General features: G+C 36.9%; 1 protein-coding gene across 1 annotated transcript in view; it reads right to left on the reverse strand.

Moving 5' to 3' along the window:
• Nucleotides 1–9,131, reverse strand: part of slco4a1 (solute carrier organic anion transporter family, member 4A1) — a 68,828-nt gene extending 59,697 nt beyond the window's left edge. Inside the window, exon 1 of the mRNA XM_065286156.1 lies at nucleotides 8,956–9,131. The gene's annotated coding sequence lies outside the window, so the exon portion shown is untranslated. The remainder of the gene's footprint in view (nucleotides 1–8,955) is intronic.
• Nucleotides 9,132–20,933: the final 11,802 nt, after the last annotated feature.

A 20,933-nucleotide genomic window follows, 5' to 3' on the forward strand; every position in this document is an offset into this window, starting at 1 on the left:
CAGTATTTGAAATTCGACTTCAGCCAAATGTTACCTCAGCTTAAATTATTACTTTATTTGTAAGGTAATTGTGCAAAACTATAGATTTTGTTATTACCTTTAGTTTGTGTTATATAAATAAACCACTCTCCAAACAAAAAAAGCTGTGACTCGAAGTGTGTCCCGGCAAATGTGGATAAAATACTCCTCCAATTCATTGTCCAAGGTTTGCACCCACCACACATTGTTCAGCAACAGGGCTTTATTGATCTTTTGCAACATCTTCAGCAAGATACAAATGTCATGACACACAATACTGTTGTAAACAAAGTCACAAAGGTCTCTGTTGAAAGCTGCCCTTAGTGAAACTGAGTTCATAGCGACAACAACAAACTGGTGGATGGAAATCAGGTGTGTGCGCTAGGGCTGCTCAATTATGGTAAAAATCATAATCCTGATTATTATTTCATAACATTAATGATTATAAAGTTGACTGTTATTCTTTGTTAATCATACATTGTTGTAATATGCTTATGACTTGCAAATGTCTGAAAATAATAAACGAGACTTGATGACATGCAGCCTGCATATGCAACCTCCGGAGGCTCCAGCCTTCAGATTGAGAGACGGATATTCTCTCTTGGTCACTCAAAGTGAAACACCAATCTGCACTACCAGTACACCATCAAAACGCGTTTTCAGCACAACTGGAAACATTATAACCTCAAAAAGGTTTCTCACTTGTTGTTTCATGAGTAAAAATGCTACAATAAACAAGTAGATATGCAGCGATCCCCTGAGTGCTCCAGGGCTCGGCTCGAGCAGCCACCGAAATGGCCAAGCACATAGGCACAGTTGCTTCACATGTCACATCTAAAACCACACGGAAAACCTGACCGCGCCGCATTCCCAGAGCCTCTTACATTGCCACGTAACCATAGCATTGCTTGACGCTGTGACGAGCACACACCGGCGTAGAAAGAATTTGGCACCTATGAACATGCACGTTTGTTAAAAACTGTATATCTGATCATCGCTTACATTTTTATATTTCAAAATATATGTATGCATTATTTATAAGACCTATATGCATCAATATGCACATATGCTCATGCACGCACCCTTCCAACACTCACAAAATCTATAACCACAGCACCGCAGTGAATTTGTGCATTACGCACTAAGGTTTAAAAAATGGAATCAGAAAGAATGCGACCTTTAAAATCAAACCATTAGTAAAAAACGTGGTGGTAAAAAAATCGTAACAGCACTAGCCCTACCTTTAAGTGGCAATATTCTGGACTGCTCAACATAATTGCATAGACTAGTGAAACTGCTCCCTAACTTGTAGTCTGACCTTCATTCATGAACTTCAAGCATGACATTAAAACAGCATAAGTCCTAGACAGTCTGAGCTTCTGGTTTGAGAGAAATAATAATTCTCAATCTGTGCCTGTACTAGAGCCCTACAGATTTATCGTTTTGCCGATTTTATCGGCCGATATGAGTTTGTCGCAGATATATCTGTATCGGCATATGAGCCGCAGATATGCAGCCGATATGAACGTTTCTTAAAGAACTTTCTTAAATGCTTTTGAAAGATGTAAGTACTGGTTTGTCCAGTAGAGTGCGCCCTATTGGTTGCTAATGGTGACCCAGGTCACTCACTGTAGTAACACCAGCCAATCCCCCACCTCCTTCACTTCAGTCAGTGATCTCTCAGTTCAGGTGGCTGCAGTCACGCAGTGTCTTTTACAATATTTTTACACCTGGTATTAAAGGTGACATAGAATGATTGAACGGGGAATTTATCCCTGTTCTGTGACATGTAGACAAAAAATGTTTTGTTTGGGTCTGTAATGCCTTAAAAGCTTCCTAAAAACCTCTCTCAGATAGCTCTATTAGGGTGGGGGATTTTAAACAAGTGGTTTTGCACCTATTTGGCTCCCCCTACTGGCTAAACTTGCAATCTCATTACTGATTGGCTGACTTTGCTGCCACTCAAAAAATGTAGCCAATTATTTTAAAGTGGGCAGTGAGATGCCTGTGATGTCATAAGCATCAATTTTTCAGATTGGGCCGTTTTCTGGCTGACATTTATAAAAGAGGAATTTCTAAGATGTTTAGCATGTCTAGCACTTTTTGTATGTTCGTGAATGTGGGTAGACTACCATTATTCAACAAAGAGAGGTAAAAATGTTTTTTCATTCTCTGTCCCCTTTAAGACGCGCTTTGGTCGATTTATTATAAGTGGTTAAAAGAGATGCATTCCCGTTTAAATTTGGTGTTTTTAATCCGACTCTTTTGTCGACTTGCGAGTTATTAAAACGCGAGACGAAGAAATGACACGTTTAAACTACGCACAGTCGTGCACTTATATACCAGTATATGAGATTAAAGCTGCTTGTGTTGTTACTAAACATGCTCATTTCAGAGCAATTAATTTAATAAGCTCGCGCAAGCTTATTGCCTATAGTACATCTTTGTCACGTCAATTTAAGTGTTTGATCACCACATTTGTTAGTGATCATTGCATTGCATTGTATTTATTTATATATAGTATAGTCTGTTAATGTATATAGTGTATTCTATGTACAGTACTGTAGTATAATATACTGTATTATATGTGTACTGTACTATAATATACACCTAAAGAATATCGGCCGATATATCGTTATCACTCTTTTTTGCTCACTAATATCTGCATCGGCTGGAAAAACGCACATCGGTCGTGCTCTAGCCTGTACATTAATTTTCTCCACAGAAGAAACATCCCACTCGTCTAGAGAGATACACACAACTTCCTTCAGCAGCCCTCAAAGGAACAAACCAAGCTGTGGGAGACTCAAAGAGTGTCCCAGCCAGGCAAGTGTGAATAAAGTAGTCTTCCAACTCATTCTCCAAAGCTTGCAACCACCCACCACACATTGTTCAGGAACAGGGCTTCATTGATCTTGTGCAACATCTTCAGCCAAATATGTCATGACACAAAATACTGTTGTAAACAGAGTCACAAAGGCCTCTGTTAAAATGAAAAGAAAACTGAAAGCTACCCTTGGTGAAATTGAGTTCTTAGCAACAAGAACAGACTGCTGGATGGCACACCATCGTGGTTTCATTGGTGTCACTGTGCACTGGTTTAACCCCCAGACCATGCAGAGGTCTTGTGCTGTCCTAGCATCAAAGCAATTTAAATGGTCCCATACCTTTTTGGCCCTGGCTGGTGCCCTAAATGATATTCAAATCGAATTTAATAACAAAGAGAAGATTGTTCACACAACAACTGACAATGGATCAAACTTCCTGAAAACGTTCAGAGTTTATGGGAAGACTGACAAGAACATTAATCCTGAAACTGTAGGAGAGATTTATGGAGAAGAGGATGATGTTGGCCAAAATGAAAGTGTTGAATTTGTTGATGCCAGACCTAAGACTGAATGATTAATTGCTTCTTTGATCAAACTGCAATCTGGTAAAACGTCATTTTCTAATCGCAAGGACTGTGATAGGCAGCAACTCTACTCTACGCCGTAGCTTAACCTGTTGTAAAATGGCCTCAGAACCAGACACTGCAGAAACTTTAGTGCCAAACCAACACGTAAGCGTGAGGAAACGTAAGGCGCACCAAACATTAACTGTCAATAAAATATTGAAGGTTAAGCGCTCTTTTGCTGTTAACTGTCATATTAGCAGAAACTTTTAAAAGAAGGGTGCTTGCTCTGACCTTGGTACGAAAAAATCACGGTTCGGTGCGTACCTCCGTTTTGAAGCCACGGTTCGGTTCAAAATTGCAGGTTGTTTATTACTATAAACTTTTTTTTAACAATTTGTTTACACTTTTTTAAACACTTTTTATTAAAATATATATAAAATAAAAAAGAATAATAAATAAAATACTGCTGCAAAGTTCTCCACTAAATAAAATACTTTTTTACATTATTTTATAACAGTAGGTAAATCTTTTCTTAACATTCTCTTACACTTTTTCTACAAAAACCTTGCACTAAACTAACAAATTAAATTCCTGAATACATTATGAACTATTAGCCTACATTTTTGCCACCAAAAAATGTTTCGGTTTTGATTTATTTTGTTTTTTTTTACGTCAAAGTATTGAATTGGTTATGTACCATCTCTGTATAAAAATAATATTACTGCTCTACGTGTAACTGCATAGCAAGCAACATGATGATATACTTATTATATGCTCATATTGTGATGTGTGAGTTGCATACATAGCCTTCTTTTATCATTTGCACGTTCCTCCTAATCTTTGCTTGTGTTGACAATGTAAGCTGTGACTTAAACTAACGAACCCCTCCGCAGCTGAGTAACAGCTGAGTAAGCCCGGGTTAAAGCTCTTCTCTGTCACAACTAACTGATCGCATTGTGACAATGATATGATTGAGGTGAGGTGCAGATGAAAAATCTGATCACGCATTCCTTATTCTCGCTGTCACAGCAAGCGCGACTCATGATCGCGTAGCAACGAAAGACGCGCAACCTCTCACGCACTTTTGAAAGGACAAACAGCGCGTTGGCACACGTTTAACACTCGCGCTTACATCAATAATCAAACGTATATACAACTAAGTCTAAGAAAATAAAAATCTTTCTGCGGGCCGAAATATTTCATATGTTTGACAGAAGACTTCCGCCACTTAATACGTTTGTGTGGAAACACGAAAATTGACCTATGTTCCGCACTCAAAAGATTGCATTCGGCCATTCGGTGCACATGTGCACCGTGCCGAAAGCCGTGTTCCGAAACGGTCCGGTTCGAATACACGTACCGTTACACCCCTAGTAGGTTTTTCATTTATCTTCTGCGGTTCATAATGGTGTCTCTAGAAAGTTTGTTGTGGAATATTGTGGTAGACTTATCTGTGAGCTTAAATTTTTTTTAAATACATGTGCCCTCGTAATCTTTAATCAAAACCGCAAATCTCATTCCTTTCCTCAAAACGATCTTTCTTTACTTCCGGTCATATGGTATGGCAGGTGGGCAGGGTCCAGGTTAAGATCGCTGCAATTAGCAATACAACCAAACTTCAAATGATCCAATCCGATCTCAATGACAAATTCAAATCCAGCCCTGCCTTATTTCATTTCAGAAACCAGTTTCACTCAGATTTACGTCACCACGTGGAAAATAAGGCAACTGATACTTACAGTTCTAGGCACCTTAAAGTTAATTTAAACCTGAAATTAATGAAATCTGAAGTTTAAATTAACAGCATGACTAGTCTGGTAAGGACTGATAAGGACTTCCTACTGATCACAGAGCCGTAGTACATGCACAAGCTGTGCATGAAACATAGAATCGGAGCCTTGCCATTCAGAATCGATTTCAGGCAAGTCTTTTTAATGGGGAATGCGATGTATTGCCAGAGCCCTACTGAAGGGATCAGACTGGGAAGTCGCATCCCAGTAATAACTTTCTAAGTAATAACCACACTACTGTATATCCTGCATATGACCAATTTTTATGCAATGACCACATGCAAATAAGCATGTGCATATACAGACACATAATGTCACATATGCAAAGCAATGTATTATCCGCAACATTCTATTTCTGTACAGTATAATATATATATATATATTTCTATTTTCTATTATTTTATATTATTATTATTTTCACTACACGTTTGCTCGTTACTTTTATTGATGCATGTGTTCAGAGTCAGACAAAGCGTCTTATGTCTCCAGCGGATTGTCTCATCATTTATCTGATGAATTGTCTGCATGTCCAGTAGGTGTAACCGAGTGGAATGAATGACCCAGACAAGCAGCCAATCAGCTTCTCTGCACTCCAGGTTTTGCCAGTGGCACAGGAAAATGTGGGTTAACATAGACTGTCATTACAAGCGGTTACAAATACAGTGGTCAATTCGATATAAATGTTAACCACACTATGAATACATTAGACTTTGAGCAGAGGAGCAAAACTACTTTTTAAATTGTTCATTTTATTTTACACTTTTATATACTATGATGGATTTTGAGAAGGATATTCACAGGATGTGTGCACAGATTCTTTTTACTATCCACATTTTATGGTTTCAAAAGTATAATCTAAGAGTAGTTTATATTCATGTTATTAAAGGAATAGTCTATCCATTTTCCATATTAAACTATGTTATAACCTTAACTAAGAAGAGTTGATACATCCCTCTATCATCTGTGTGCGTGCACGTAAGCGCTGGGGCACGCTGCGACACTTCGATAGCATTTAGCTTAGCCCCATTCATTCAATGGTACCAAACAGAGATAAAGTTAGAAGTGACCAAACACATCAACGTTTTTCCTATTTAAGACGAGTAGTTATACGAGCAAGTTTGGTGGTACAAAATAAAACGTAGCGCTTTTCTAAGCGGATTTAAAAGAGAAACTATATTGTATGGGGGAATAGCACTTTTGGGTGTACTTCGACTCGCTATTCCGCCATAAAATATAGTTCCTCTTTTAAATCCGCTTAGAAAAGCACTACGTTTTATTTTGTACCACCAAACTTGCTCGTATAACTACTCGTCTTAAATAGGAAAAACGTTGATGTGTTTGGTCACTTCTAACTTTATCTCTGTTTGGTACCATTGAATGAATGGGGCTAAGCTAAATGCTATCGAAGTGTCGCAGCGCGCTCCAGCGCTTACGTGCACGCACACAGATGATAGAGGGATGTATCAACTCTTCTTAGTTAAGGTAATAACATAGTTTAATATGGAAAATGGATAGACTATTCCTTTAACAAGCATTTGTCAGGAAGACAAGGATATACTGTATGTCCATGTTTTACATGTCAACATATAGTCCAGCGTGATGTCCTTACTTTAGACAACCATAACAATACATTCTGGACTGCAAGCATTAAATTGACCTATGTTTAAGAGTACTATTAAAAAATCCTTAAAAACCTTTTGATGCAAAGCCTTTCCTACTGAATAAAACGGCTAAAAAGATAGTTAGCTGGTTTAGCTGGGGCCCATTTGGAGGCTCAACCAACTCTGAGTTAAAACTTGAAATCTGAGTTGATTTACTCTGAGATTGGAAACTCTGAGTTTACAGAATAAAACCTGCTCCCGACCAGGTTAGGTTCAGAGAGTACTGTAAGTAACCCTGGAAACAAATTTGGGTTTTGTTTCAGAAGGAGAGGTAACTTATACTCAGTATAGTTTACCTCATTTCAGAGTTAACATACTCAGAGTTTTTCCTTAAAGGGATACTTCACCGATTTAGCATTCAGCTTTGTATCTGTAGAAACCCGGCAGTATTACTGAATGACCATGTTTCCCTCCATCATTTCCCCCTGAGATGGGAGAGATATCTGCATTTTGGTTCTGCAAAAAAGTCCTCCGATGATGCAAAAATCGTCATATTACATCATCGGAGGACTTTTTTTCAGAACCAAAATGCAGATATCTCTCCTCTCAGGGGGAAATGAGGGAGGGAAACATGGTCATTCAGTAATACTGCCGGGTTTCTACAGATACAAAGCTGAATGCTAAATCGGTGAAGTATCCCTTTAACCTCTTTTCTGAAACAGGCCCCCGTATAGCAGGCTGGTGTTGGCCATAGCCACTGTTTTAGCTGTTCATAGTGGAACACCAGCTTAAACCAGATGACCCACCAACTTGACCGGGCTGGAAGAACAGCTAAAACCAGCCTACCATCTTTCATTAAGAGTATGATTAAGTACATTAAATAAATATTTACATAAATATAATTTGTAATACAGTTTATTTACAAAACATTGTGACTGGTAGGCCACAAAAATAAATACAGGAAAAAAATACTACAGCAAATCAAATCCGCTAGGTATGATGATACCCAAGAAAGTGGTATTCTGTGCATGGCATTACAAATTAGGCCACAGACTGCCATGTGATTTTATATGTTGCATCACATTTGTAATACTAAGACAAGCAATTGATATTTTGTGTGATTATTAGTGTTAAACAGTCCCTAGGGTAGAAGTGTGTAACGGCTGAGCCACAAACTGTAACTTATTAGTGAGAATCAGACATTTAAATATAAAACTGGAGTCGAGTCCATGCCTATTGGACCTTGATCTTTCTTTAGACATTGAAGATTTTAGTCTATTTAGCTACTTAAACTAACACAGTATTAAAAGGGTTTACTGAATATACTCAAGATGATTAACTGGCTAGTAAATGGATAAGCAAAACCAGTTATACTGTCAGTGAAGCAATGTTGTTCATGTTGTTGTCTGTTTGTGCATCACTGTAGTCTGATAACGTTACATATGTGTATTGAAAGGTATGCATTTACTGCTAAACACGTACAATAAGTCATTTAACAGCATCAGTGTGTCATTTCCTTTTCAGGAAAGTGACAGTTACAGCAGACAAAAATACATGTTAGGTGAATTGATGCACGTGGATTTCAGGTTATTTACGGTTTAATCCCAATTACTAGCACTGTTGCACTGCGCAGACGTGCGTACTGTATTAGCCTACAGTATGTCATTTAGATACAATAGCTGAACAAATGTAACTAAAAAGGTTACAAACACTGTTACAATAGCAGATTTACATGCGGAAATGCCGGAGCATCCCTCGCGCCACCTGCACGCTGTTCAAATGAGAAAACAGTGTAAACTGCTGTTTGCTGGCACGCCCTTACTCTAACGATGACTAAACATTACTAGACGGGCTATCGTGTCAGATGCATAAAGTAACCCGTATCAACATATCTCGACTGACAGAAGCAACATAAACATAATAATGATAGCCTTTGTTTTGCACGGATTAGTGTTGACATGAATAATCGTATTTGAAACAGGTGGAGGAAACACTTCACCTCTCCTCTATTTTAAGCAGTATTACACAATAGCCGATAAATATTAAGATACAGACATCAGTGAGCATCAGTCCATGTGACAAGAAAACCACATGGTTCGCTGCATTGTGTTATGCTTTCAGGTATCATAAGGATATCATTAAAGTTACTCACGGTTTCACTATTTGATTATTCAGACTTCTCCATTCACGACAGACTGATTTTGCTGCATTCCACGCTCGTGTACATGGTCACGCACGCTGTTTTTTCTTCCGTACATCCACGAATAAAATGATGATGATGTTGATGATATTAATGCTGCTCAGCCCGCGAATTACGATGCTGTCATCAAGTGAGAGTACGCCCTCCCATGGCGTTATGCTTCTGAACCAATAGCTATCATCCATACTACCGGCTGTTTTTGGTACACGTATCACCTGTATTTAAAATTCATGACTTTAAAATATAAAAAATACAAAGAAAAAGTTAATTTATATGACAACATAATCTAGTATACTTTTAAATTAACTATAGTAAACTGTAGTTTTAATATAGTGTTTTTGAACCATATAATAAATATACTGTAATATACTGTATAAATAAATATACTACTACTAAACTAATACGTGTAAGTGTAGTAATTATTAGGCCTATAATGTACTACAGTATACTACAATAGCCTACTACTGTTTAGTAAATACTATAGTAGCCAATATTAGGCAACATAATTTTATCACACACCTTAGTTTTTATTGTTACGTGTCTACAGAATACACTTTTCTAATTTAATATCAGTTATTAATACCATATCAAACAAACAATGAAGCAAAATGACATATTCAAGATTAATTTATTTATCTTTATTTAGTTATGTATTTATTCGATTTTTAAGGTATCTGTTTTTAGCTGTTTAAATATGGCCAGTGATTCATATTGATTTGATGTTATGGAATGAATGACTGTATTCTGGTGCTGTGTGAATGTGGCCATAAAGATGTACTTCATTTTGCCTTTCCGATCATGACCTTTTCTGTGGTAATGTATGATAGTGTTTGTCCTCTTTAGTGGTTTTACTGTTTCTATATGCAACTGTGTGTGAGCTTTTTCAGGAAGTGAAGCTGCTCACAATGCTAACAAGCAGGTGCATGTCTGAGTTGGGTTTTTTTTAGTTAGTGGGAGGCATGAGAAAACGTGGTCTGATCACAGTTAACATGACAACTATGTGTAAAACAAATACTATTCTAATTTATCTTTTTAAAGGTGACATAGACTGATTGAACTGGGTATTTATCCTTGTTCTGTGATGTGACATGTAGACAAAAAATTTTTTTTTTGGGTCTGTAATGCCTTAGAAGCTTCCTGAAAACCTCTCTCAGATAGCTCTATTAGGGTGGGGGATTTTAAACAAGTGGTTTTTCACCTATTTGGCTCCCCCTACTGGCTTAACTTGCAATCTCATTACTGATTGGCTGACTTTGCTGCCACTCAAAAAATGTAGCCACTTATTTTAAAGTGGAGGGGCAGTTAGATGCCTGTGATGTCATAAACATCAGTTTTTTAGATTGGGCCGTTTTCTGGCTGACATTTCTAAAAGAGAAATTTCTATGAGATTGAGATGTTTAGCATGTCTAGCACTTTTTGTATGTTTGTGAATGTGGGTAGACTACCATTATTCAACAAAGACAAGGTAAAAATGGGTTTTCATTCTCTGTCCCCTTTAAGAGGAACAACAAAGAGAAAAAGTGGTTCATTTTAAGAGTATTTTATGATATTGGTTGAGTTTTTTATTATTATTATTATTATAATTTTATCTATAATCTATATGGGGTGGTTTCTTGGACAGGGATTAGACTAATCCTAGTCTAAAATAAATGTTAGAGCTGTCCAAACTGAAAACAACTTGCACTGACATTTCTTAAAAAAACATCAGTGCCCTTTTTTTTTGCCATAAAAGTAATGTTTTAAGGAAGGCATGTTTGTTAAAACTAGTTATATTACCCAATTAAACTAAGGCCTAGTCCTGGTTTAAACTAATCCCTGTCCAGGAAACCACCCCTATATCTTTGATCTCAAACTATCTAAACAAAATAGAAAATATAGGCCAGACAGTTATGTTAAACATGAAGAGCAGTCGTACTCATGTGTTTACAAGGAAAAGCTCAAATGAAGAGCAAAATGCAAGTTTCAGAACATTTCATTTTATGTGAACAGTGGAAACACTGACATCGTTAAGAAGTACAGTGTTGCCATCTATTGGCAGTACATGCAACTGCAACATTTCGAAAGCAAATTTTGTATAACCGGCTACGTAGTAGTAATATTTTAGTAAAACTTATATATATTGCTTCAGGTTTGTGTTATACAGTATATTGTATGTGATATAACGCATTAAAGTGTTTTAATATAGTCTTTTGTTTTGATGTAAACATATTAATTGTTAATTTAGGAATAATGTTGTATTCAGTAATTTTTTTTATATTTTTTATTTATTTGTGTTAATTTATTTGGATTATTCTCGATATATTAACTGCATTATCGTATTAACTGTAGACACTTTTGGTGGTGGTGCTCCATTTTGTAAAGGGCGGTTAGCTGCTGGGCCTCATGCCCTCATTCGTCAACAAAGTCAATTGAGACGTGGCAACTCAGCTAAAACCGCATATCAACAACAGCATTTCCTGGTTAACGTACTTCAATGCACAGGTACTACTTTATTTGTATAGGGTTTCATTTTGTGTGTGTGTGTGTGTGTGGAGTGGAGATATTCCCATTGATTGTCAGTTTTGTTATTCCTTTGGATTGTACACATGCGCAGTGTTTGAAACATCTATCTACCTTATTAACCGACTTGATTTTAACATGAATCACAGGACTAAACTTTTTGGAATATGCAAATGTTGACGTTTTTTTTAGGTAAAGTTAGTTAAAGATAATAACTTGCGATTAACCTGTTGGCCCGCTAGTGTGTTATTAGCAAGAAACTGGGATGGGAGCTTTGGCGGGAGATATGCTGCGTTCCAGGCAACCGGTAACCCGTGAATCACGACTCTGAACTGGGAGTACATGGATCTAGTACGAGTTCACGGGTGGGAAGTCACGAGTTTGACTGCCGTTCCACTGCACTTTCACAGGTAGAAGGTTGTAAATTACAGGCTGCCTGGAACGCATAGAGTCGTGACTCGTGAGTCGTGGTTTTGATGCCTGGAACGCAGCATTACTGACACGTTACTGTACAGGTGTTACGTACATGCACAAAGATTGTGCTGTGAAGTTTAAAATGTGTTGTAGATGCATTTTATAAATACCTGACATGTCTATAGTATAAATTAGTTAAAGATAAAAATATTAATGCCCTAGTATTTATCTTAATGGTCCTTATGCGTTTGAATTGAATATTTCATTGTCTCTATAATTAAGTTATGAAAATCCCATTATAACTTTTGTAAAAGGTAAAATAAGTGCTATTTAAAAGTAAACAAATATTTAGTGTGCATACAGTGATGCTTTTTACTGAGCTAGATTTTAATTGATGCTATAAGACAAAGCTGCTTGGTGCTGTTAGGATATAATGACCCATGTACAGTAAGTGTTATAGTCACCCCTGGTCAATTTACATCCAGTAAGAGTCGTTCAAGTGATGAGGACCATGAAAAGGGGTCAGTTTTATCATTTAATGTTTTGTTATATTGTATAAATAACGACTTCGGTTTTTTAGAAGTTGTTTTGTTTCAATTGGTTACAGCCAGATAATGCGCTGTTTTTTTCCAGCCTGCTTCAGTGCGACTCTATTGTGTTTTATAATGAAGCACCACTAGAGGGCGCACTCCATTGATTGTTAGTTACACACAGAGATAGCTGATGATTTATGTGTAGGATGTGTGCTGTTTAAACAGTTCTCTACAGGGAATCAGAGAACAGTGCATTGAATATTTAGAAAGCTGTGTTTAAAGTGCATCCGTAATGTTAAGTCATGGAAACATTGTTGCTCTATTGATCTGTAAAAGAAAATGATTGTTGTGCTTTAATAAACAGGCAGAAATAACCTCAGGTTATTGTGTAAATCTAATATAAATTTAAAGGGCCAACACTGAAATACTGCTAATAAACTCCTACTTATTATTATTCGCACATACTGATTATATATTAACTAAAGATGTATCAGACAAATTTTTCAACACAGAGGTTTTCTGTGTAGCTGCTTTATTGATTTGCAAGTAAACACCTGACAACACAGGTATCTATAATACGCTGACATTATTTTGTACATATATATTTGCATTTTTGCATTTGACAGACGCTTTTATCCAGAGTGACTTACAGTGCATTCAGGGAGCTACACTGCGACCAAAATGGTCGCATATGCGACCTTTTGAACTGCCGTTGCGACCCTAATTTTTAATGGGTCGCAAATGTGCTACCTAATGTTTTAGACAATATGCTATGATTTACTATGAGCATTTATTAAAACAGAAATGTGGATTTTAAGAATACGTTTTATAACGTGCTCTGAGCCATCAACACGTTGGCTTCATTTTGCGTGAAAGCACGTCGTGTCTCTCCCTATCAGTGTGCGTTTGCGTGCTCAGCTGTTTCTCAATGAATTAGGTGCGACGCAAGCGCAGTGTCTTTCATGTTTCTGAACTTGAGCAGAGGCTTTCTTCACTGAGGACGCGGGACCCGTATGGTTCCGGGTTTATATTTTAAATGGTCTGTCGGGTCCGGTTAGGTCCTAGTTTAATTACTTTGGGTCCCAAGTCTGATTAATGTTGTGTTTATAACCCGAGTCGATCGGAAAACGGCCATGAGCGCTACCGCGCTAAAGCTCGAGTGCAGTTTCAGCGTGCCTCCGGTTTCTATGGCGATGGTTCTTGTTACGACCACGCGCTGCATTTGCTTTCTCACATTTTTTTTTATGATCTTATTATTAATAAACCATATCTTTTCTAAAACCATATCCATATTAAGTTTGGACAGAGATTGTAGCAAAAAGCAATGCTAATGTCAAGCCAATTGCACTGAACGAGCAAAGCAATGTAAAGTCTGTCACCGGGACAGCAAGTAGACTTTTAAATCTGAAATAATGAGTGGATTAAGCTTTTTAAATCGGCAAGAGAGAAATAGAAAGATAGAGCAAAAGCAGTAAAAGTGCCTATCTAATAGAAATTACTACCATTATAACATCAGTCATAACATCAGTCACATTTATAATCTATAGACCATGCACTGTCTATTAATATACTATACATAGTATTGTATTATATTGACTTTGATAAAAGGGGTCTAATTGCTTCATATATCAGTGCAAAAACAGTAAGTGTTTTCGTGGTGCTTTGACAAACAGTGTCAGCTTTGTTAATGGCAAAGAAAGTTTGGGGTGGTTAGATTGATGAAATATAATGTGAAATTAATATTAATTTTCAATGAATCAAAGTATTGTGTTGTGTCACACATTATTAGTTCTACATCACATGTATAGTAGACCATTATTTGTCAGGGGGTAATAATTGCCCTTTTCACCGGCTACCACCACCAAGTACATTTCAGATCTGTGGGAAACACTGCAACGTTTAAGAAAACAAGAAGGCATGTGGTTTAAAAGATGGCAAGTAAAATAAAAAGCATATCTGTATGCAATACAGTTTCATTATTGTTCATTATTATCCAGAGCGCCTTAATATAACTTAAAAAAAAATATGTGCGACCAAATCATATTTTGCGCTAGTAACTGAAAAAGTTGGTAGCGCAAGTGCCACCAGTGGAAAAGGTTAGTGTAGTTCCCTGAGTGCATTACACTGAATACATTAGGGTTCAAGCCCTAGGGGAATCCCATAGAAGTGTACGTAAGTTATAAAATTTAGCCAGCAGCCATATCACCCTGTAGCCCAAGACAGCTTGCCCACTGAAGCTAAGCAGGGCTGACCCTGGTCAGTACTTGGATGGGAGACCACTTGGGAAAAAACAGGTTTTTACATAGAGTGTGAAAAAACAATTTGAGGCTGTATCTTCGCCGTATTGACACAACACGTAGCACTTGTGATGGCAGTCATTAAGTTTTGTCGCAGCGCCACCTAGGGGTCACACAAATGTTTTAAACACCTTGAACTTTGGCTGCAGTTGACATATTTTCATAGGACTTGATCCCTTATTGGAGTCCGAAAAAACATGAATATCTCCGCGAGCGTTATTCCGATCGACTCAAAACCACATTTTTTCCATATACATATATCTTCCAGACTACATACAAATGACGACATATCAAAATTGGAAATGGCAGACTTTTGGATTTGTGGGTTTGTTTCAACTGTGGCTCGGAGTATATTAATTTATTATGACATTTCATTCACTAACAAACAAACGGAGTAACCTGGCAACTGTTTAGCAAGACCTATATCTCTGCATCAGAATAGTAGAGACTAGGGCTGGGTGGTATGACGGTATATTCCGTTACCGCGTAATAAAATGTCAGACGTAACAGATTTTTCTATTCCGTCTATTCCCCGGAATGCAAATAATTGGGCGTGGCTAACTCTGCATTCCAGCATGTTAGACTGAGTGTGACGGAGAAACATGTAAAATAATTCACTTATAAAAAATGAACGAGTTATTTGTGTAATTTTTATAATAAGTGCCAGTGAATCCACCGCGGGTCACGCAGCGAGACTCTTGTCTTGCTCGCTCTCGCGCTCTCTCTCTCTCCTGCGCGGAGACAGGGGTAGCTGCAGCTTGGAGCAATGGGCGTGGCAAGAGGTAGGGGCGTGGCAAGAGGTAGGGGCGTGCTAAGAGGTTTCTCATTGGTCAAAGGAGCTTCCTCCGGGCAACTGCGTTGGCCAATCAGCCGTAACCATAGTTATACGTCATTTCCTTTAGCTAAAATGAAATCGTAATTTTCTTTTGAAGGAAAGAAGAAGATGGATATAATACATGTGCGATATAATTTGATGGTCTCTTTGCTTGACGTCGTTTCAGCTTCGGGGATTATTTAATTGTTGTTGACAGATACATGTTACAGTGAGAAAAATTAATGACTGCATTTGCATCGAAGACATCCGAGTCGGCGATTTATGTCGATGTCCGTTCTGTGCTCTCAGTGTTGTTAGACTTTGTGATACAAAGCCATTTGCAAAGCCACAGGTTTCGCGCGGTTCGCCATGAAGGGTCACTATGCGTTCTATTTAGATAGAGAGTTTGATGGCTTCTGTTCGAAGGAATGAGTTTTGAACACAAGAACACAAGCCTTTGATAACAACTTCATTTGACGTTTCAAAAAAATTAATGTAAAATTACTGAATAAATGTTTTTTGGATAAAATGGTGTTTGTTTTGCTTAATTGATTAATGTCACTTAAAAGAAGTTTATTAAACCGTTTTTACTTCATTTAATAATTATATGGTGAGTGTTTGATCAAACACGTATATGCCTTTATACAGCCAAAACATTTGCTGTACCATTTTTATAAAAATAACATTACTTTTAGATACATTTTTATCTTTAAAATAATAATTAGTTTTTTAATGATTTTTTTATTTTATTATTTAGTTCAAATACAGACATTTCAAGTATAATGCAATAAAAAACGATGAAAACAAAGCATTGTAAATACAGCTCAAAATGTGTAAATCGGAGAATAACAAGTATAAAATGAAAAATACAAACGAATACAAAAATAAAAGTTTATGAATCAAAGTAGTTATAGATATTTTCAAAAACGTTTTTGTTTTGTGATCTCATGTTTGAAAGGGTTTCAAAGTATACTGCGGGGTCTTATAAAAGGTAATATAGGAGGGTTTCTTTTATTTGTGTATTATGCATATAAAACGTCGACAAAATAATTTAATTATATATTTTTTTCCAGAAAAATATGGGTTTTGGAAACAAAGTAAAATGTCATGAGGTTCTAAATTCTAATAATGGGAATTTCTATTGTAGGAATACCTATTTTGAAGTCAGTCCAAAATGAAATAGAAAAAGGGCAATACAAAAATAAATGTTTAATATCTTTAAGTGATGTTTTACAAAAAGGGCATTTATCACAAACATTATGAATGTTTTTAATGATTGATCCTGAAAAAGTTGCGGTGGTGATGACGTCATGTAACCCGCGCCATACAGAAGGTGTCGAAGGTAACGTACTTTTGAATGAATTCTCAATATCATTATTGTTATTTTTACAGTGAAAGAAATGTATTTTGTATAGTGTTATATATGCAGCTAAATATTGTGCTATATGAAGAGTTGCCATTAGGGGGCAACAGTGTTCTATATTAGAGTGAGTTCTGTACTGAATAAAGCAGTAAAAGAAGTGAGTGAATCAGCAAACAGCGTGTGAGTGTTGCTCTGTGTGTTACGATAAAATTGTTTATATACATACATCAGCAAGCAACATAATATATAGTGATTAAGTTTAGGGCTCGCTTTTATGCGGATCAGGAAGCTTTTCGCGTCCAATTGAAAAGACCTTACGGCACGCCCCATTCCTCGTGGCACGCCCCATTTCTTTCCGAACTCTTGCCACGCCCATTGCTCCAGCCTGCAGCTACCTCTACTTGCCTGCGCGCTCTCTCTCCTCATGCAGCAGCCGGCCGGTCTCTCACGTGCAGAGATCTCTCTAGGCAAGCGCAAGGAGCTGCGACGCCAAATAAAGAGTTCTTCTCGCACATAATGCTAATAGTTGTAAAGTTCTCTGAACTTTAAGCAAGCTAAAACAAAACTCGCGTTTATATCAGTGACACGTGCGATGCTGGAGTGATGTAGTTTTGACGCGCCCTTACGAAAATTAACCATGGTTATATTGTGGTAAAAGTGTAGTAACCATGGTTTTTTGGTGTACTGATTACTATCAGCAAAACCATGGTTTTACTACACTAACTATGGTTTAACTATGGTTTTTGAAAACCATGATTGTCAAAACCATGGTTATTTTGTAGTTACTATGGTTTTACTACAGTAACCATGGTTTTTTGGTTTTAACTGTAGTAAAACCATGGTTAATTTTCGTAAGCATTTGCTTATACAAACATATTTGATCGGAAAGACGAGAAAGATGCAAATGTAGGTCTAATAGAAAGTAAAGGGTGTCAAGACCTTAAAACAAACTTTATGATCATCATCACATCATAGCACCTGTCACATTTATAATATCTAGAGCTTCTTCTCTCATATAAAGGTATTTATCCTGTCTGTAGGTTTTTGCATATATTTATATACCTGTTCATTTTACATATTGCATATGTTAAATGTAATGTATGCATAAATACAAAATACAAATGAAGCCATACTATAGCTTCAATAGTCTATAAAATTAATAACTCAATTAAAAACAAGATTCTGTCTAATCAAGACTTATCTGTTGTTATCTTCTAGGCATTTTCACTGTATCATTATTAACTTTAAATTGCTCATATTTTAAAACTGTGGTGAGCATTTAGTTAAAAGCTATAGTGAGTGGTGTATTTCTGTAAATTTTTATCATCAAAAAACAATATAAACTGAAAAACATTTATACCGTGAAATATTCCGTTCCGTGAAATAAAATGACTCATTCCGTGAAATAGATTTTTGGTCATTCCGCCCACCCCTAGTAGAGACATGTGTACAGTAGGCTCTTTTGACTTGATAACATTATTGTAACATTTGAGACCTGAGTTTTGCCACCACAATACATTGTCCCCTTCCAGGCCAGACAGTACGCAGACAGGCCGTTGAAGGCAGACATTGATCTTGAGCTCTGCTGCAGTCTTTTAAATTGATAGGCCTTCACTACTGTATATTTAGACAAAGAGAGAGCCGTACAGGATGCTTTAACGCTGTTGTTTGCAGCAACTCGTTTTATTTCGAGACACAGATTTTACGTTGGATATCACACAATGCAAAACCAGAATTGTTTAGTGTACATAAACAAAAATATCCTTGAAATCAAATATTACATTGATAACAAATTATTAACATGACATAGGGTGAAAAGGAAGAATCGTGTTTTTATTAAATGGACAGTATACTGTATCTTTATCTGAAAGAAGGTTACCCTTTAACTTAGTGCAGGTGCAGAGCATTGAAAATCCATGCGGTGTTGCTGTCACAGCAATTCTCCTCCATTGAATTAAGTGGGGTCAATCCAGCGAATCAAAAGATTACGCTGAGCTCTATAAGGAGTGAGATCACACAAACATACTCGCTCACACGTGCATATACAGTACATGTAGATACTCACACATAGTTTAAATCAAAAGTGAAGTTGTTTGATTAATTCAGTGGCATTAAGCTTTGCTATAAAATAACCAAAACCTTTTGCTTCTTTGGGCAGATAAAACAGTTTAAACGTGTTCATACAGGTCTGAGAACAGAATGTAGAGATGTTATTGAGCTCTACCAGCATGTTGATCAGTCTGTGTGTGTAAATACCCACTGACCTTTAGGACCGCACCATCAGCAGAAACATCCACCTGTGTGATTACTGTCCCTGTCGTTTAACAAAACCAATGCGTTACACTCCAAGAGCTGTTTGAAGGACATTGTGTAGCATGCATGTTTTTGTCTTGTACTGTAATTCTGGATCTGTGTATTTGTGTATAAATCAGAAGGCCAACATGACTGTGTGTGCGTGTGTGTGTGTGTGTGTACCTGGTAATTATCACGTTAAGATAGGAATACCCGTATTTTTGTGACCTTGTGGGGACATTTTGATTTTCCCATGAGGAAACAAACTTATAAATCAAACAAAATGATGTTTCTTGAAAATGTGAAGTAGGAGAAGGCTTTCTGTGATGGTTGGGGTTAGGGAATGGGGTAGGTAAGGGGAATAGAATATTCAGTTAGTACAGTATAAAATGCATTACGTCTATGGAATGTCCCCACAAAACATGGAAACCAGAATGTGTGTGTGTGTGTGTGTGTGTGTGTGTGTGTGTGTGTGTATGGGAATGTTGGCACTCGTGCTATATGGCTGAGCTGGTTTAATTAGTTTAGTGTCCTGGCTCATTGATCCTATGCTAATTCTAGTCTGTTCTCACATATTTATCTGCCAGCCGATAGAACAAATGAAACAATTATTACCTCAGGATTGTAAGTACACTCTCTCTCTCTCTCTCTCTCTCTCTCTCTCTCTCTCTCTCTCTCTCTCTCTCTCTCTCTCTCTCTCTCTCTCTCTCTCTCTCTCTCCCTCTCTCTCTGTGTGTGTGTTGTCTCTGTGTAAAGTATAATGTATGGTTGGTAACCATTGTAATATTTCTCATTAATGTCATTCAGAATTGCACGCAAATGTGTGTAGTGGCACTTTTTTTTAAACTCCAACATTTGAGATCTTTCAGGTCAGAGGAAGGTGGATATATTTTGTTTCTTTTGTTTGCATGGACGTATATTCCAAATGCACTGTATGTTATATGTGAAAAAAAAAATCATTTAAAATGTTGCCTTAAAATGTGTGAGGAAGTAAAAGTGAACATAGCAAAGCGGAAAGATTCAAATGAAGGACAAAGCAGTTGTCTTGTTGGCAGAGTTTCTCTGGTCTGGATTAGTGCCCAATAATATCACATATTGCCAAACTGGGCTTTTCTTCTTGTCTTCTGTAAAATCCATTTACTTATTCTCTTTTTCTCACATCTGCTTTGTCTTTGCGTAAAACAACCCTGACACTCACCGCTTCTAAATATACAGTAACCAACCAAACAGAATGAAAATCACAGTGAACCGCAGCATCTGATATTATTTTCTGAAATTAGATGGTGACATCAGTAAACTCTGCTTTTTGTTTTGAAAAGTGGTTGTTTTTCATGTTGTGCAGGGTAGTGTTGTCACCATACTGGAATTTCTAATGTGAATTCTATACCTGGAAAACTATCATTATTTGATAGCAATTTTCAATACAAAAAGGGAAAATCTGCCTCAACATTAAGGCCTTAAGCTTAGACACAACATGGCCTTTTTTTACTTTCACATTGTAACATTACTGCAAGCTCATTGCAGATTTTTTCTCATCTGTTTCTGCCTGATGCTATAACAGAAGATATAGGCTTATCACACGTTAGGAAATATTTAGTTTTTATTCAGGCTTTTAAAATAAACCTAACTAGCTAACTAATCTTGGAAAATAAATGTTAATGGTAAGACTTTATCATTAATACGTTAACATTTATATAATAAACAGATTATAATGCAAA

Source organism: Paramisgurnus dabryanus, chromosome 21, assembly GCF_030506205.2.
Source record: "Paramisgurnus dabryanus chromosome 21, PD_genome_1.1, whole genome shotgun sequence".
In the NCBI taxonomy this organism is placed as follows: domain Eukaryota; kingdom Metazoa; phylum Chordata; class Actinopteri; order Cypriniformes; family Cobitidae; genus Paramisgurnus; species Paramisgurnus dabryanus.